Source organism: Aegilops tauschii, unplaced genomic scaffold (assembly GCF_002575655.3).
Source record: "Aegilops tauschii subsp. strangulata cultivar AL8/78 unplaced genomic scaffold, Aet v6.0 ptg001046l_obj, whole genome shotgun sequence".
NCBI lineage: Eukaryota > Viridiplantae > Streptophyta > Magnoliopsida > Poales > Poaceae > Aegilops > Aegilops tauschii.
This window is the reverse complement of record NW_027333257.1, coordinates 19,148-35,040: the sequence shown is the minus strand read 5'-3', so window position 1 is coordinate 35,040 and position 15,893 is coordinate 19,148. Positions and strand designations below refer to the sequence as shown.

Genomic DNA, 15,893 nt, shown 5'->3' with positions numbered 1-15,893 from the left:
CCTTCTTTTATAGGCGAAATTATATTGGATTTTATATGTATATAATTCCTTAATTATATGAGACCAAAAAGAAGAAATGACACGAGGGTTCTATATATAGATAGAGAAAGAAAGAAGAAGAAAATAGAAAGAAGAAGAAAATTATGATGTGGAAAAGAAGACAGGAATTGTGTACAATGGCATTGTACAACAATTTAATTTGGAAAAGGGATGTAGCGCAGCTTGGTAGCGCGTTTGTTTTGGGTACAAAATGTCACAGGTTCAAATCCTGTCATCCCTACCTATTACTTCTTTCTTCTTTATAGGCAGTAGCGACGAGATCAATTAAAGTAAAGTGGGTATAACTTGAATTTGTGGAGACTATACGTACGTGAGATACATTAGGAATAGAAAAAGATTTTCTTTTTGAATGAATGAAAGCGCTCTTAGTTCAGTTCGGTAGAACGCGGGTCTCCAAAACCCGATGTCGTAGGTTCAAATCCTACAGAGCGTGATTCCATCTATTTTATGTCGAAGCAGAGTAAAATAACTTAACAAAATTGAATTGTAACTCCAATTTCAATTTGACCTCCTCTCTGGTCTGGAGGAGGTCAATCAAAAAAAAATGACTCAATCAAAGATCCAACTGATCCCCACGCCTGTATTGCAAATACGCAGTCACGAATAATCCCGCTAAAGTAATAGGAATTAGGCCTAAGACGATTCCAAATAGAAAAACTTCAATCATTTCGATTTGTTCGAGGGGATAAAAAAGAGGTACGATCTATCCCTAAATAGTACTCTAAATTATCCACGAATCTCAATGACCAAGAAAAGAATTCCTAATTAGTCTGGAAAAGAGTCGTAGAATGCCAGGAATCCCAAAGAAAGATTTTTCTTTTCTGAATTATAATTATTCAGTCAATTCAAATAAGGCGTATCTTGTTCAAGCCAATAAATAGAGCTGGGGTTATAGTTAAAGCAGCCAGTAGAAAACCAAAATAACTAGTTAAAGTAAGCATGAAAGAGTTAAATTCCATTTATTTTTTTTTACTACACTACATATGTTGGTAAAGCATTTACCTAAGTTATGGAAAATTCAGAATTCATCAGTTATTTTAGATAATACTAAAAAACAAGGTAGAGTAAGATACAGAAGTGTAAAAGAAAGTGGATTCATCAGATGATACATGAGTCCCTAATTCCGAATCAAGAGATTTGTTGTGGAATTTGTCAATTGAGTAAAGTAATAATATTAAGAACTAGATCATCTAACCCCATTGAATTTCATTTTTTCATTCAATTTTCAGGGAAATTTTTGAATAAGAGATAAATAAACAATTGAATTTGAAAAAAAAACTTCTTTCTATTTTGGATAATTTCTTTTTCAATAGGACCCTCGTTTTGGAGTGAACGATCGAATATTCCCCTATTCCTTCTTATTTTAACTGATTGTATTCCATATGGAATAAGAGGAGAACAAAAGCATTCCACGACCTGCCAAGGGGCTGTTAAAAAAAAAAAGAAAGCTCTTCCTTGAATTTACTTTATTTTTATTCCTTTTTCGAACTCCAACCAAAGTAGATTCGAAGACGAGTCACTTCAATTATCCTTTTAAGTTCTATTCTATCTTCTGTCTTTCCCTATTTCATCTCGTAAAGTTCCGCGCTCGCAGTTTGGTCAAGAAAGTTAGACCTAATCCAACAAACAATACAAGGATGAATTACGAATTATGAAAGGATAGATTTCACATATACTTGTCCTTGTATTGTGTCAGTATGAGAATATCCTTCCTAAATTATTTATCCAAACCTATTGATCATTAACTTAGATTTTCCCAAGATTTTGGCTGCTATTCCGAATTACTCTATATATTCCGAAGCCAATGAAAAGTAAGTAGAACCTACAAAAATGGGGTTTTCTATTGATGCCTTGAATAACATATAGCTTACCTATAGACAAAAAAAATAAAAAAGTAATTATGTTTCGGAACCAGGCAAAACCAGATTGCTGTGCCATAGGAAGGATAGCTATACTAATTCGGTATACTCAAAATACACCTTTGGTACAAAATTGACAATCTCACAAGGATGAAATATCAGTAATTTTCTATTTACTGGTCGATCCCATCTTTTACGGAATCAATTCCTTTTTTGAATGTACAAAAATTTTGGGAGTTCAGCATGTCTGGAAGCACGGGAGAACGTTCTTTTGCTGATATTATTACCAGTATTCGATACTGGGTTATTCATAGCATTACTATACCTTCCCTATTCATTGCGGGTTGGTTATTTGTCAGTACGGGTTTAGCTTATGACGTGTTTGGAAGTCCTAGGCCAAACGAGTATTTCACGGAAAGCCGACAAGGAATTCCGTTAATAACCGACCGTTTTGATTCTTTAGAACAACTCGATGAATTTAGTAGATCCTTTTAGGAGGCCCTCAATGACCATAGATCGAACCTATCCTATTTTTACAGTGCGATGGCTGGCTATTCACGGACTAGCTGTACCTACTGTTTTTTTCTTGGGATCAATATCAGCAATGCAGTTCATCCAACGATAAAACAAATTCCAACTATAGAACTATGACACAATCAAACCCGAATGAACAAAATGTTGAATTGAATCGTACCAGTCTATACTGGGGTTTATTACTCATTTTTGTACTTGCTGTTTTATTTTCCAATTACTTCTTCAATTGAGAGAAAGAAAGAGACTAATAAGAATTCTCTTATCCCATTTGGAAGGATACCATCCTTATAACTACCCATGACTGTTTTTGTCTCTAGCATGACCAATTGATAAAATGTGGAGGAAAGTAGGGGAAATGGCCGATACTACTGGAAGAATTCCTCTTTGGCTGATAGGTACTGTAGCTGGTATTGCTGTGATTGGTTTAGTAGGTGTTTTCTTTTATGGTTCATATTCTGGATTGGGTTCATCTCTATAGTAATCGGAGGGACCAGATTGTAAACATGAAAAAGTAGGAGCTTAGCGGGTCCTTACCCCCCTTTATCTGATTAGAGCGGAAAGGACCCGCGGAATTTTTACTCTTATAACGCGAATTGAATCTATTCGATTCACTCTTATGAAGCAACAAGAAAAAGAGATCACTCGAGGATCCAATATCTTATTCCACGAAGGAAGTATCCTGAAAATCCTTGATTTAGTTTCGAGTAATAAACTAATAAAACCTTAATCAAAACTATTCAACTAGCCTAAAAATAAAAAAAACCTTCAATGGAAGAGTTTACTTTTTTTTTGCAAAATTTCTGTAAATTTGAAGTTGAACTTAATTAAACAAGCCAAGCAATTTGCTCACAATCACAAGAAATTTTTCCCCCGCCATATTTTCTTCCCCTCTGTTTGTCCACTACCTCGGCTAAACCTAAGCAAAAGAAAAAGAGGTCCAAGAGACAGACCCGAATAAAGAAGAAATAGTAATCTTTGACGAATTAGGAAGAAAAAGGATTCTTATTTTGATACAAGAAGAATCGGCACAAGAAAAAGCCTTTTTCTTGTGCCGAATAGACGATTAAGAAGACCTGCAATCCCTCCGAAAAGGAAGAAATTTTAATTTTATTGTTCTCGCCTTTGCCTTGGATTCTCTTCTTTTGCATGGGATATAAATAAGGAATTCCAGACATCTCATAAACAAAAAGCAGTCTAAACAAAAAAAGGATTTCCAAAATAGATCATAGATAATTCTAGCAATTGCCAATAAATCGAGGCTTTTTACCAACTTGATGGTAAGAAATCCCGGGACCTAGAAATTCATTTCGTACAATTGAACCTTTTCAAACTGTTTCTTTTTGAGAACCAAAAAAACTTGTGCCAAAATAACGGATGCGAAGAAGAACAAAAGGCCTTGGACACGTAATGGATCCTGAAGCACGATTTCTGCGTCCCCCTGACCAAAACCTCCCACATTAGGATTGCTTGTTAATGGTTGATCAAGCTTGATGGATTCCCCCTCTGAAACAAGAAGTTCTGGTCCGGGAGGTATAATATCAATCACTTGGCGTCCATCTGATGCATCAACTATGGATATTTCATACCCCCCCTTTTCTTTACGTAGTATTTTTCTTACTATACCTGTTGACGTAGCATTATAGACTGTATTGTTACTCTTGCTACCATCAGGATAGATCTGTCCTCTTCCTCGGTTTCCCCCTACATATATGGGATATTTTAAGAAATGAGCATCTTTCTTCGTAGCAGGATCAGGGGAAAGAATGGGAAAGACAATTTCACTATATTTCTTACCGGGAACAGGGCCTATCACAAGAATGTTTTTTTTATCGGGACGATAACTCTGAAAAGCAAGATTTCCTATCTTTTCTTTTAACTCAGGGGAAATACGATCGGGCGGCGCTAATTCGAATCCCTCGGGCAAAATAAGAACAGCACCTACATTCAACCCTCCCTTTTTTCCATTAGCAAGAACTTGTTTCAATTGCATATCATAAGGAATTCGAAGAACTGCTTCAAATACAGTATCGGGAAGCACAGCTTGGGGAACTTCAATATCGACGGGCTTGCTAGCTAAATGGCAATTGGCACATACAATTCGTCCAGTTGCTTCTCGTGGGTTTTCATAACCCTGCTGCGCAAAAATGGGATATGCATTTGAAATAGATGTCCGAGTTATTACGTATATCATGATCGCTACAGAAATCGATCGAGTTATCTGTTCCTTTACCCAAGAAAAAGTATTTCTATTTTCCATGTCCAATCGCAGATCCCAGAATTTCTACAATAAATTAGATAGGTAGCTAAGCTAATCTAGTTCCCTATACACGAATCTGTTGTCATTCTACTGCAACAGTTGTACTGCAATGATGAATACCTTAAAGTAGGTATAAATAGAAAGAATTTTGCTAAAATGGAAAAGGGCTTTCTTTCTAAAAAAAGATGCTTGCTAATTTGATTAATATTAATATCGGGAGATCAAATGAATTTATGCTTCACTAATTGAATGATAAATGACTACAAGCGAAGGAGATAGACGATTTAAACAAAAAAAGACCCAAAATTTCAAACATGTATCTAGAATTACTGGAAAACTACAAACAAAAATAGTGAAAATAAGCTCGTTAGGAGCCCATCCAAAATCGTTGTAGACCCAACGAATTACTAGTTCCCAACCACGGGTGGAGTGAAATCCAACAAAAAAATCAGTAACTAAAAGAATAAAAAAAGCTTTTATTGAGTCATTTAAATTATAGAAGAATTCCTGAACCCAAGAATTCAAAATGACAAGTTCCTCTTTACCCAGAAAAAAAGAACCACTTAGAATAGCCAAACAGATTATATTTGTCGAGAAATGCAAAATGGTATGGAGATGATCCTCATTATTTATTTTGACCCATTGTATTATTTCCTTGTGTATTCCTGTAGGAGGTTTTTGTACATGTGTCTTTAGTTTCCCTTTTATCATCTCGTCCAAGAGAGAAAGTTCTTCTAATTCTATGAATCTTTCTAGAATCCTTTTCTCTTGAATATCAGTTAAGAGAGTTTCGGATTGCCTGGTATTCCACCAATTCTTAATCCAAAGTTCCAGACATTTGTTAAATGAGGAAGAGACCCCCCAAGGCAAAAGTACGATAAATACAAGATATAGTAAAGAAGGCAATGCTTTCTTTTTTTTCATTTTTGATCCGTAAATGGAGTTGTTAATGAATATGCTTCATTCGCTGACTCTATTCCATTCCCTGACTCTATATGATGATATTTCTATTTCATGATATTTCTATTTCTTTGAAGCAAAAACTATATAGGTTTGATACCCTGTATCTATTCTTCTTTTTTGTATATTAGTTAGTAGTGGAATTTCAGTGCATTGGGTTCTTTCTTAGATCTAGATGGAATGAAATAGTGAAATAGAATAAAAAAAAAGCCCTTTCGGATGAAAAAAGAAGAATAGTATGCGATATATCTCACTTGGATAAAAAAAAATTAAAAGCAAATTTCTCTTATCCTCGTTTGTTCCTTCCTTTAGATAAATACTTAAAAATCCCCTTACAATAACAAATCCAATTTAGAAGGGACTTCCTCCCCGTGTTGAGAAAACTTTTCTTCTTCCAATTCTTCTTTTCTTCATTCAACTCAGTTCAAAAAAGATACCTCAAAATACTTCAATTGGTACGCGCAAGAAATAGGCCAATTCGGCAGCTTTTTGTTCAATTTCTCGTGGAGTAAAAAATTGATCATCAGTACGAGTCAAGGGAATGATCCCCTGGCCCCGGATTTCCATATAAAGAATACGACGAGGATAAAGACCCTCTTTAACCTGAATTCTAATTGATTGGATATCCCGCATAAGGAATCGAAGGAAGACGCGACGTTTTATTCCAGGGAATCCCCAACGAAAAATGCACACTATTCCCTCTTTTCTATCGAATCGGTCATAACCACTACCTACATTCCACAAAATAGTACACCACAAGTAGGAGCTAATGAATAGGCCTGCGATTCCGTAGAAAGACATCACGACCCCCTGCGGAAAAAAAAGAATTTCTTGAGATGGAAGTATAGATATAATATTCTTACCAAGATAACTGGAAATCCCAACCGATAAGAATCCTAGTGAACCTAGAAAAAGAATACAGGCCCAGAAAAAATTACCCCTTTTTCGAGAACCTTTTAGAAGTTCTACCCATATGTGTTCTGATCGCCAATTCATATTAGATATACTAAATCCAGCAGCGGTCGATTGAAATTGAGAGAATAAGCTAAATAATTTTGACTTTACTTTTTTTGATTCTGAAATCGCCTTCAGCAACTAGTACTCCTGTGAAATAATAGGTTAGATACATTGACTTTCTATTCAAAAAATATTCGTTGATTCAATTAAAATAAATAAAATAAAACTCGCTATACCTGGCTCTGCATATTCATGCATTTATGCTCGTAGCCTATATCCGCATCCATAACCGTTTTTCATTTGTGTGTAGAAAGTGTGTGTAGAAAAAGCCACATACCCTACCATATTATATTACTTACACTAAAAAATACTAGACAATCTTATTTTTTTGCACATAAAGAAATAAAGAAGTCATTGCAATTGCCGGAAATACTAAGCCTACTAAAGGCACGAAAATAGAAGGTAAGTTTAAATCCGTCATGGAATAGGTGTCTCAATTCAAATTTACTATTTCTATCTAGTCGAAAAATATCTTAAGATTCTTATGATATAATTAAGTATATCTATTATAAGGAATATTGACTATTGTATTGTATTTTTTATTTTTAGTTTGAAAAATATTCTGTAAAAAAAATGAAAGGATAATAAGAAAATTCCAAAAAAGGAGAACTAATTAAAAAGATTTTATTTTGATTTTCCCATCCTCATGGCCTTTCTATCTTTCTAATCTAATTTGAAATTGGATTCAAAAGAAAGCGGTTAGAATTTACTTCCTGCATACATACTTCTCTAGAAGCGCATACAATTGATAATACTATATTTTATTATTTTATTATTTTATTTGTATTTCTTTATTGTATTATACCTTAATATATATATTCTAGATATATAGAATAGACGAATCTCGATTTGTCAAGTCTCATGATCATATCATGATCTATTTTTATTCGGCTCAATCTTTTTTTTTTCTAAAAAAGATTGAGCCGAGTTTAATTGCAATCAATTAGAAGAATAAAGAAGAATTACTGCATTTCATAACTGATTTTTTTCTCTTTTTATTTCGTTTCTTTTTTATTTATACCTTCTTTATCTTTAGTTTTATCTAGTTAATCAATAGTATCTACCGGCTCGAACTCGAATTTGATCGCCTTCCATACTTCACAAGCTGCGGCTAGTTCAGGACTCCATTTGCAAGCTGCTCGGATAATTTCATTACCTTCGCGAGCAAGATCGCGCCCTTCGTTACGAGCTTGTACACAGGCTTCTAAAGCCACTCGATTAGCTGCTGCACCAGGTGCATTTCCCCAAGGATGTCCTAAAGTTCCTCCACCAAATTGTAATACAGAATCGTCCCCAAAGATTTCGGTCAGAGCTGGCATATGCCAAACATGAATACCACCTGAAGCTACCGGTATAACACCTGGCATGGATACCCAGTCCTGAGTGAAAAAGATACCGCGAGCACGATCTTTTTCAATAAAATCATCGCGCAATAAATCAACAAAACCTAAAGTCATTTCGCGTTCCCCTTCTAACTTACCTACTACTGTACCGGAGTGGATATGATCTCCCCCAGACATACGCAATGCTTTAGCTAATACACGGAAATGCATACCATGATTTTTCTGTCTATCAATAACTGCATGCATTGCACGGTGAATGTGAAGAAGTAGGCCATTGTCGCGGCAATAATGAGCCAAAGTAGTATTTGCGGTGAATCCCCCAGTTAAGTAGTCATGCATTACAATAGGAACCCCTAATTCTCTTGCAAATACAGCTCTCTTAATCATTTCTTCACATGTACCCGCAGTCGCATTCAAGTAATGCCCCTTGATTTCACCGGTTTCGGCCTGTGATTTATAAATAGCTTCGGCACAAAAGACAAAACGGTCTCTCCAGCGCATAAATGGTTGTGAGTTTACGTTTTCATCATCTTTGGTAAAATCAAGTCCACCACGTAGACACTCATAACACGCTCTACCATAATTTTTTGCGGATAATCCCAATTTTGGTTTAATAGTACATCCCAATAAAGGACGACCATACTTGTTCAACTTATCTCTTTCAACTTGGATACCATGAGGCGGGCCTTGGAAAGTTTTTGAATAAGTAGGGGGAATTCGTAGATCCTCCAAACGTAGAGCACGTAGGGCTTTGAAACCAAATACGTTACCTACAATGGAAGTAAACATGTTAGTAACGGAACCCTCTTCAAATAGGTCTAATGGATAAGCTACATAACAGATCCATTGGTTGTCTTCCCCAGCAACAGGCTCGATGTGATAGCATCGTCCTTTGTAACGATCAAGACTGGTAAGTCCATCAGTCCAAACAGTTGTCCATGTACCAGTAGAAGATTCGGCAGCTACTGCAGCCCCTGCTTCTTCGGGCGGAACCCCAGGCTGAGGACTTACTCGGAATGCTGCCAAGATATCAGTATCCTTAGTTTCATACTCTGGGGTGTAGTAAGTCAATTTATAATCTTTAACACCAGCTTGAAATCCAACACCTGCTTTAGTTTCTGTTTGTGGTGACATAAGTCCCTCCCTATAACTCTTGAATTAAGAATTCTCACAATAACAGGGTCTACTCGATGTTAATTAGGCGTAAATGAAACTTTAGAAAAAATCTCGTAAAACAAAAAAAAAGGATATTCAATTAATATAATATCAACTCATTAAAGAAAATTGAGGGCATGCTTAGGTTAATGAATATGTTTCATTCATATATAATGCGTACACCCTGTGTATGTTCTATCCTATAGGAATTCCACTATAGGAATTCGATAGGAATTGAGTTGTTGTTATGGTAAGTTAACACGGTTCGTTATTAAACCATGGATTTGATTTACCAAATCCATAATTATTGTATACTCTTTGATAGATATAGCGCAACCCAAATTAATTCCTAATCCTTATTTTACAAGTTCTTAATAGTTCTCTTTTCTTATTTTGAATGCAAATACCTAACTAAATACTAATAAAATTCTTTGTTGACAGCAATCTATGCTTCACAGTAGTATATATTTTGTATATCGAAGTCCTAGATAGGAAAGTAGAGTAGGCACAGATCCTCCACAAAAGGCAAAATGTATGTATATGAAAAAAAGATTGATTGAACTTTCCAACGGACTCATTCCATGAGTAAACGATTGAATGGGATTCGCTTGGGCAACGAAATCAAGTCCTGGTCCCCTTTTCTCTCTTATTGAATTAACTAATTCATTTCCTTTTTACTTTTGGATTTTTTTTGATTTGATTTGGCATTATTCAACAATAAAAAAAGAAAAATTTCGACAAATTCCTTTTTTTTAATTATGTGATAATTATGAGAACCAATCCTACTACTTCTCCTCCCGGGGTTTCCACAATTGAAGAAAAAAGTACAGGTCGTATCGATCAAATTATTGGACCCGTGCTGGATGTCACTTTTCCCCCAGGCAAGTTACCTTATATTTATAACGCTTTGGTAGTCCAGAGTAGAGACACTGCCGATAAGCAAATTAATGTGACTTGTGAGGTACAACAATTATTAGGAAATAATCGAGTTAGAGCTGTAGCTATGAGTGCTACGGACGGGTTGATGAGAGGAATGGAAGTGATTGACACGGGAGCTCCTCTCAGTGTTCCGGTCGGTGGAGCTACTCTCGGACGAATTTTCAACGTTCTTGGGGAGCCTGTTGACAATTTGGGTCCTGTAGATAGTAGTGCAACGTTCCCTATTCATAGATCTGCGCCTGCCTTTATCGAGTTAGATACGAAATTATCCATCTTTGAAACAGGTATTAAGGTCGTCGATCTTTTAGCTCCTTATCGACGTGGAGGAAAAATAGGACTATTTGGGGGGGCTGGAGTAGGTAAAACAGTACTGATCATGGAATTAATCAATAACATTGCTAAAGCTCATGGGGGCGTATCCGTATTCGGTGGAGTAGGGGAACGGACTCGTGAAGGAAATGATCTTTATATGGAAATGAAGGAATCCGGAGTAATTAATGAAAAAAATATTGAGGAATCAAAGGTAGCTCTAGTCTATGGCCAAATGAATGAACCACCGGGAGCTCGTATGAGAGTTGGTTTAACTGCCCTAACTATGGCGGAATATTTCCGAGATGTTAATAAGCAAGACGTGCTTTTATTTATCGATAATATCTTTCGTTTTGTTCAAGCAGGATCAGAGGTATCCGCTTTATTAGGGAGAATGCCCTCCGCAGTGGGTTATCAACCTACTCTTAGTACAGAAATGGGTTCTTTGCAAGAAAGAATTGCTTCTACTAAAAAGGGATCTATAACTTCGATTCAAGCAGTTTATGTACCTGCAGACGATTTGACCGACCCTGCCCCTGCCACAACATTTGCACATTTGGATGCTACTACCGTACTTTCCAGAGGATTAGCTTCCAAGGGTATTTATCCAGCAGTAGATCCTTTAGATTCAACCTCGACTATGTTACAGCCTCGGATCGTTGGCAACGAACATTATGAAACTGCGCAAAGAGTTAAGGAAACTTTACAACGTTACAAAGAACTTCAGGACATTATCGCAATTCTTGGCTTGGATGAATTATCGGAAGAGGATCGTTTAACTGTAGCAAGAGCAAGAAAAATTGAGCGTTTCTTATCACAACCGTTCTTTGTGGCAGAAGTTTTTACTGGTTCTCCAGGAAAGTATGTTGCTCTTGCGGAAACTATTAGGGGATTTCAACTAATCCTTTCCGGAGAATTAGACGGCCTACCTGAACAGGCTTTTTATTTGGTGGGTAACATCGATGAAGCTAGCACGAAAGCTATAACCTTAGAAGAGGAGAACAAATCGAAGAAATGAAATTAAATCTTTATGTACTGACTCCTAAGCGAATTATTTGGGATTGTGAAGTGAAAGAAATCATTTTATCCACTAATAGTGGCCAAATTGGCGTATTACCAAACCACGCCCCCATTAACACAGCAGTAGATATGGGTCCTTTGAGAATACGCCTCCTCAACGACCAATGGTTAACAGCGGTTCTGTGGAGCGGTTTTGCGAGAATAGTTAATAATGAGATCATCATTTTAGGAAATGATGCGGAACTGGGTAGTGATATTGATCCGGAAGAAGCTCAAAAGGCACTTGAAATAGCCGAAGCTAACTTGAGTAAAGCTGAGGGTACGAAAGATTTGGTTGAAGCGAAGCTCGCTCTCAGACGAGCTAGGATACGAATCGAGGCTGTCAATTGGATTCCCCCATCCAATTGAAGACAATCCAGTGGTTTATAGTTGATACAAAGAAAAAGGGAAGAGGGGTAGAAAAAGTTATTAGATAGTGAAGCGAAGTAAGTCCAATGCTATCTAGTAATTTTTCTACCTACTTACCTACTATTGGATTTGAACCAATGACTCCCGCCGTATGAAAGCAATACTCTAACCACTGAGTTAAGTAGGCAATTTATCACCACAAAGGAAGACCCATTACTTCGATCGATTATATATTGAATCCCTTTTCTAAGCAATACCGCTCTGTTATTGGTCTGTTATATACTAAATACTAAACTAAATACTAAACAGATACAGATCAAAGGGGTATCCTCTGGCATTAGAAAATATTCATCTTGACAAGAAATTATCTATATGTTAAGATATCTGTGATAAGGGCTATAGCTCAGTTCGGTAGAGCAACTCGTTTACACGTGCGCCAATGCTTTTCAAAGGAGCTTATTATGCAATGAACATAATCGATCTTATTGCAAAATCAATGTCTTACTTCATAGATTCGAGAGAATAGGAGAACAGTAGCCTGACAAACAGTCGGTTCAGTCCGATTCAGGTGCCAATTCAGGTGCCTAATCAAATAGAACCCTTATGGATTTGCTAGTTGATAAGGTAAATATCCAGCCCACTAAATGCTAGGCGTAATGAGGATAAGGGCCTCCAAAAAACTTCTTTTCGTTCTATGAACTTTAAGGTGTATGAAGTCTCATAGTTAACTCTTGCAGTGGAACGATAGAGACTCCATTTCACTTAGGTTGATTTAATTTAGACCGGAGGCAGACCTAAGTCAAGGTAATCCTCCTTTGAAACACTTTGGTATTGCTCCTAGATAGATCATAATACAAAAAATCAATCAGAGCACAGGGAGCCATCTCATTATCTTTCCGTAAAGAAAAACTATGGTGGACTAACTGATCTTTAAATCAGTTTATGAAAGAGCCCAATGCAAAAAAATGCATGTTGGGTCTTTGAAACAGTTCAAATCATTTCGATAATAATCCGTTTGATCTGTTTTACCGAGAAGGTCTACGGTTCGAATCCGTATAGCCCTAATATGCCCTTTTTTAGATTTTAGGATCTCTATCCTATGTTTTCTTTAGTTTAGTATAGTTTTCATTTTCTCATTAGTATTTGTTTATAGACTGGATAGGCGCCTGCGACATAGAATAGAGATAAAAGCATTACCAAAGGCTCATTCATCGAAAATCAAAATCATACAGACAGGAAAAGAAAAACGAATTTCTATCAAATCAATAGAAGAAAGGATCCTTTCCCTGATTTGAATCCCGTCCTCCTTCAAATAGGATATCTCTAGACTTCCCTATAATAACTGCAATGATTTTATCCATTTTGCGAATTCCTACTTTGTTTTAAGTATATTTATTACTTTGTTTATAGATACATTATGTAAATTGATCAACTTTAAATAGAAAAAATAAAGTAAAGAGTAAATAAGAAAACAGAATATTCTGTCTCATAGTTCTGAAATAGAGTTCTTTATTTTTATTTTATAGTATTACTTCTCATTAATTATACTGCATAGATTAGTCCTACTATCTTAATTAGGTTCTAATTTAGTAGTATTCTCATTTTTATTTAATAGTCTCTTATTATTTTATTATTAAATATTAAATAAAGGATAGAGCTATTCTTTTTTCTAGAGATTCTAGAGAAAGCGAGACAAAGTGAAACGAGAAAGTTTTCTTTATATAAGAATTAGATCTACATACACCATATCTAAATAGAATGGAAATCCAAAAGAAAGGGAGTTGGGATTCCATTGGATGAATCTTTAAAGAAGATGCAGCACAGAGGAAACAAAGGCTAAACTAAGCGCTTTTGTTTGAACAAAAAAGATTCTTGTTTCACCGAGGAAAAGAGAGAAGTTCTGGATAAATTGACAATGCTGAATTGAATTGACTAATTTAAGTTCCGCCTATTCCACATTAATGGGAGTACATTATGTTTCTGCTTCACGAATATGATATTTTTTGGACATTTCTAATAATAGCAAGCCTTATTCCTATTTTGGCATTTTCGATTTCAGGACTTTTAGCCCCGGTTAGTGAAGGACCAGAGAAGCTTTCTAGTTATGAATCGGGTATAGAACCCATGGGAGGGGCTTGGGTACAATTCCGAATACGCTATTATATGTTTGCGCTCGTTTTTGTTGTTTTTGATGTGGAAACCGTCTTTCTATACCCTTGGGCAATGAGTTTCGACGTATTGGGTGTATCCGTTTTTATCGAAGCTTTGATTTTCGTGCTTATCTTAGTTGTTGGTTTAGTTTATGCATGGCGAAAAGGAGCCTTGGAATGGTCTTAACTGAATATTTAGACAAAAAAAAAGAAGGAAAAGATTCTATTGAGACAGTTATGAATTTGATTGAGTTTCCCTTACTTGACCAAACAAGTTCCAATTCTGTTATTTCAACTACACCAAATGATCTTTCGAATTGGTCAAGACTCTCCAGTTTATGGCCCCTTCTATACGGTACCAGTTGTTGTTTCATTGAATTTGCTTCATTAATAGGCTCACGATTCGACTTTGATCGTTATGGATTGGTACCAAGATCAAGTCCTAGGCAAGCAGACCTAATTTTAACAGCCGGTACGGTAACAATGAAAATGGCTCCCTCTTTAGTGAGATTATACGAGCAAATGCCTGAACCAAAATACGTCATTGCTATGGGAGCCTGTACTATTACAGGGGGAATGTTCAGTACGGATTCCTATAGTACTGTTCGGGGAGTTGATAAGTTAATTCCTGTGGATGTCTACTTGCCGGGCTGCCCACCTAAACCGGAGGCAGTTATAGATGCCCTAACAAAACTTCGTAAGAAGATATCGCGAGAAATAGTTGAGGATCGAACTCTATCTCAAAATAAAAATAGATGTTTTACTACCAGTCACAAGCTTTATGTTAGGCGCAGTACTCATACAGGAACTTATGAGCAAGAATTGCTCTATCAATCACCATCTACATTAGATATATCTTCTGAAACTTTTTTCAAATCCAAAAGTTCAGTACCTTCCTACAAATTAGTGAATTAGGAGAGGGGCTCTTTTGTGTAGAAAAATAAAAAGCAGGGCAATCTTTCAAACTTGCATCCGAAATGTGAAATATTTATACAAAGAGGGAGAGATGAAGACAATGCAGCAGGGTTGGTTATCTAATTGGCTAGTCAAACATGAGGTGGTTCATAGATCTTTGGGCTTTGATCACCGAGGAATAGAGACTTTACAAATAAAAGCAGGGGATTGGGATTCCATTGCTGTCATTTTATATGTATATGGTTACAATTATTTACGCTCCCAATGTGCTTATGATGTAGCACCCGGTGGATCTTTAGCTAGCGTGTATCATCTTACGAGAATACAATATGGTATAGATAATCCAGAAGAAGTCTGCATAAAAGTCTTTGCCCAAAAGGATAATCCTAGAATTCCGTCTGTCTTCTGGATTTGGAGAAGTGCCGATTTTCAAGAACGCGAATCTTATGATATGGTGGGAATCTCTTATGATAATCATCCGCGCCTTAAACGTATCCTAATGCCTGAAAGTTGGATAGGCTGGCCCTTACGTAAGGATTATATAACCCCCAATTTTTATGAAATACAAGATGCTCATTGAATGATAAGAAATTCATGCTCACTTATACAACACAACTCCAGATTTTATTCAAGTCAAGGAATATTTTTAGGTTCTTTTCCTAGATGAAACGGAATACCTATTTATAATTAATTCCTAATTATACAAAAGCATTCCAGATAGACTGAGCAAAAAAAGGGTTTCATTTGGATTCCCCTATTTTGAAAATCGCATATTAATTTCCTTCATATGAACAGAAAAATAGGATGACTCAAAGAAGTTCTCTACCAGGAACTTTGTACCGCGCACATTACTTAGCACAACTAGGAAAATAAGATAAGATAAAGATAAGCAAGACTAAAAAAATATTCGTCGGAATAGCGGAATACAAAATTAAGAAACGCAAAAAAATAAAGGGGAATCTCACCC

At 36.1% G+C, this 15,893-nt stretch overlaps 2 non-coding genes across 2 annotated transcripts; both read left to right on the top strand.

Moving 5' to 3' along the window:
* The first annotated feature begins 206 nt into the window (after window positions 1–206).
* On the top strand, window positions 207–280 carry TRNAP-UGG (transfer RNA proline (anticodon UGG)). Its single transcript has one exon. It is a non-coding gene; the product is annotated as a tRNA-Pro (tRNA).
* Window positions 281–419: 139 nt separating this feature from the next.
* On the top strand, window positions 420–493 carry TRNAW-CCA (transfer RNA tryptophan (anticodon CCA)). Its single transcript has one exon. It is a non-coding gene; the product is annotated as a tRNA-Trp (tRNA).
* The last annotated feature ends 15,400 nt before the right edge of the window (window positions 494–15,893 follow it).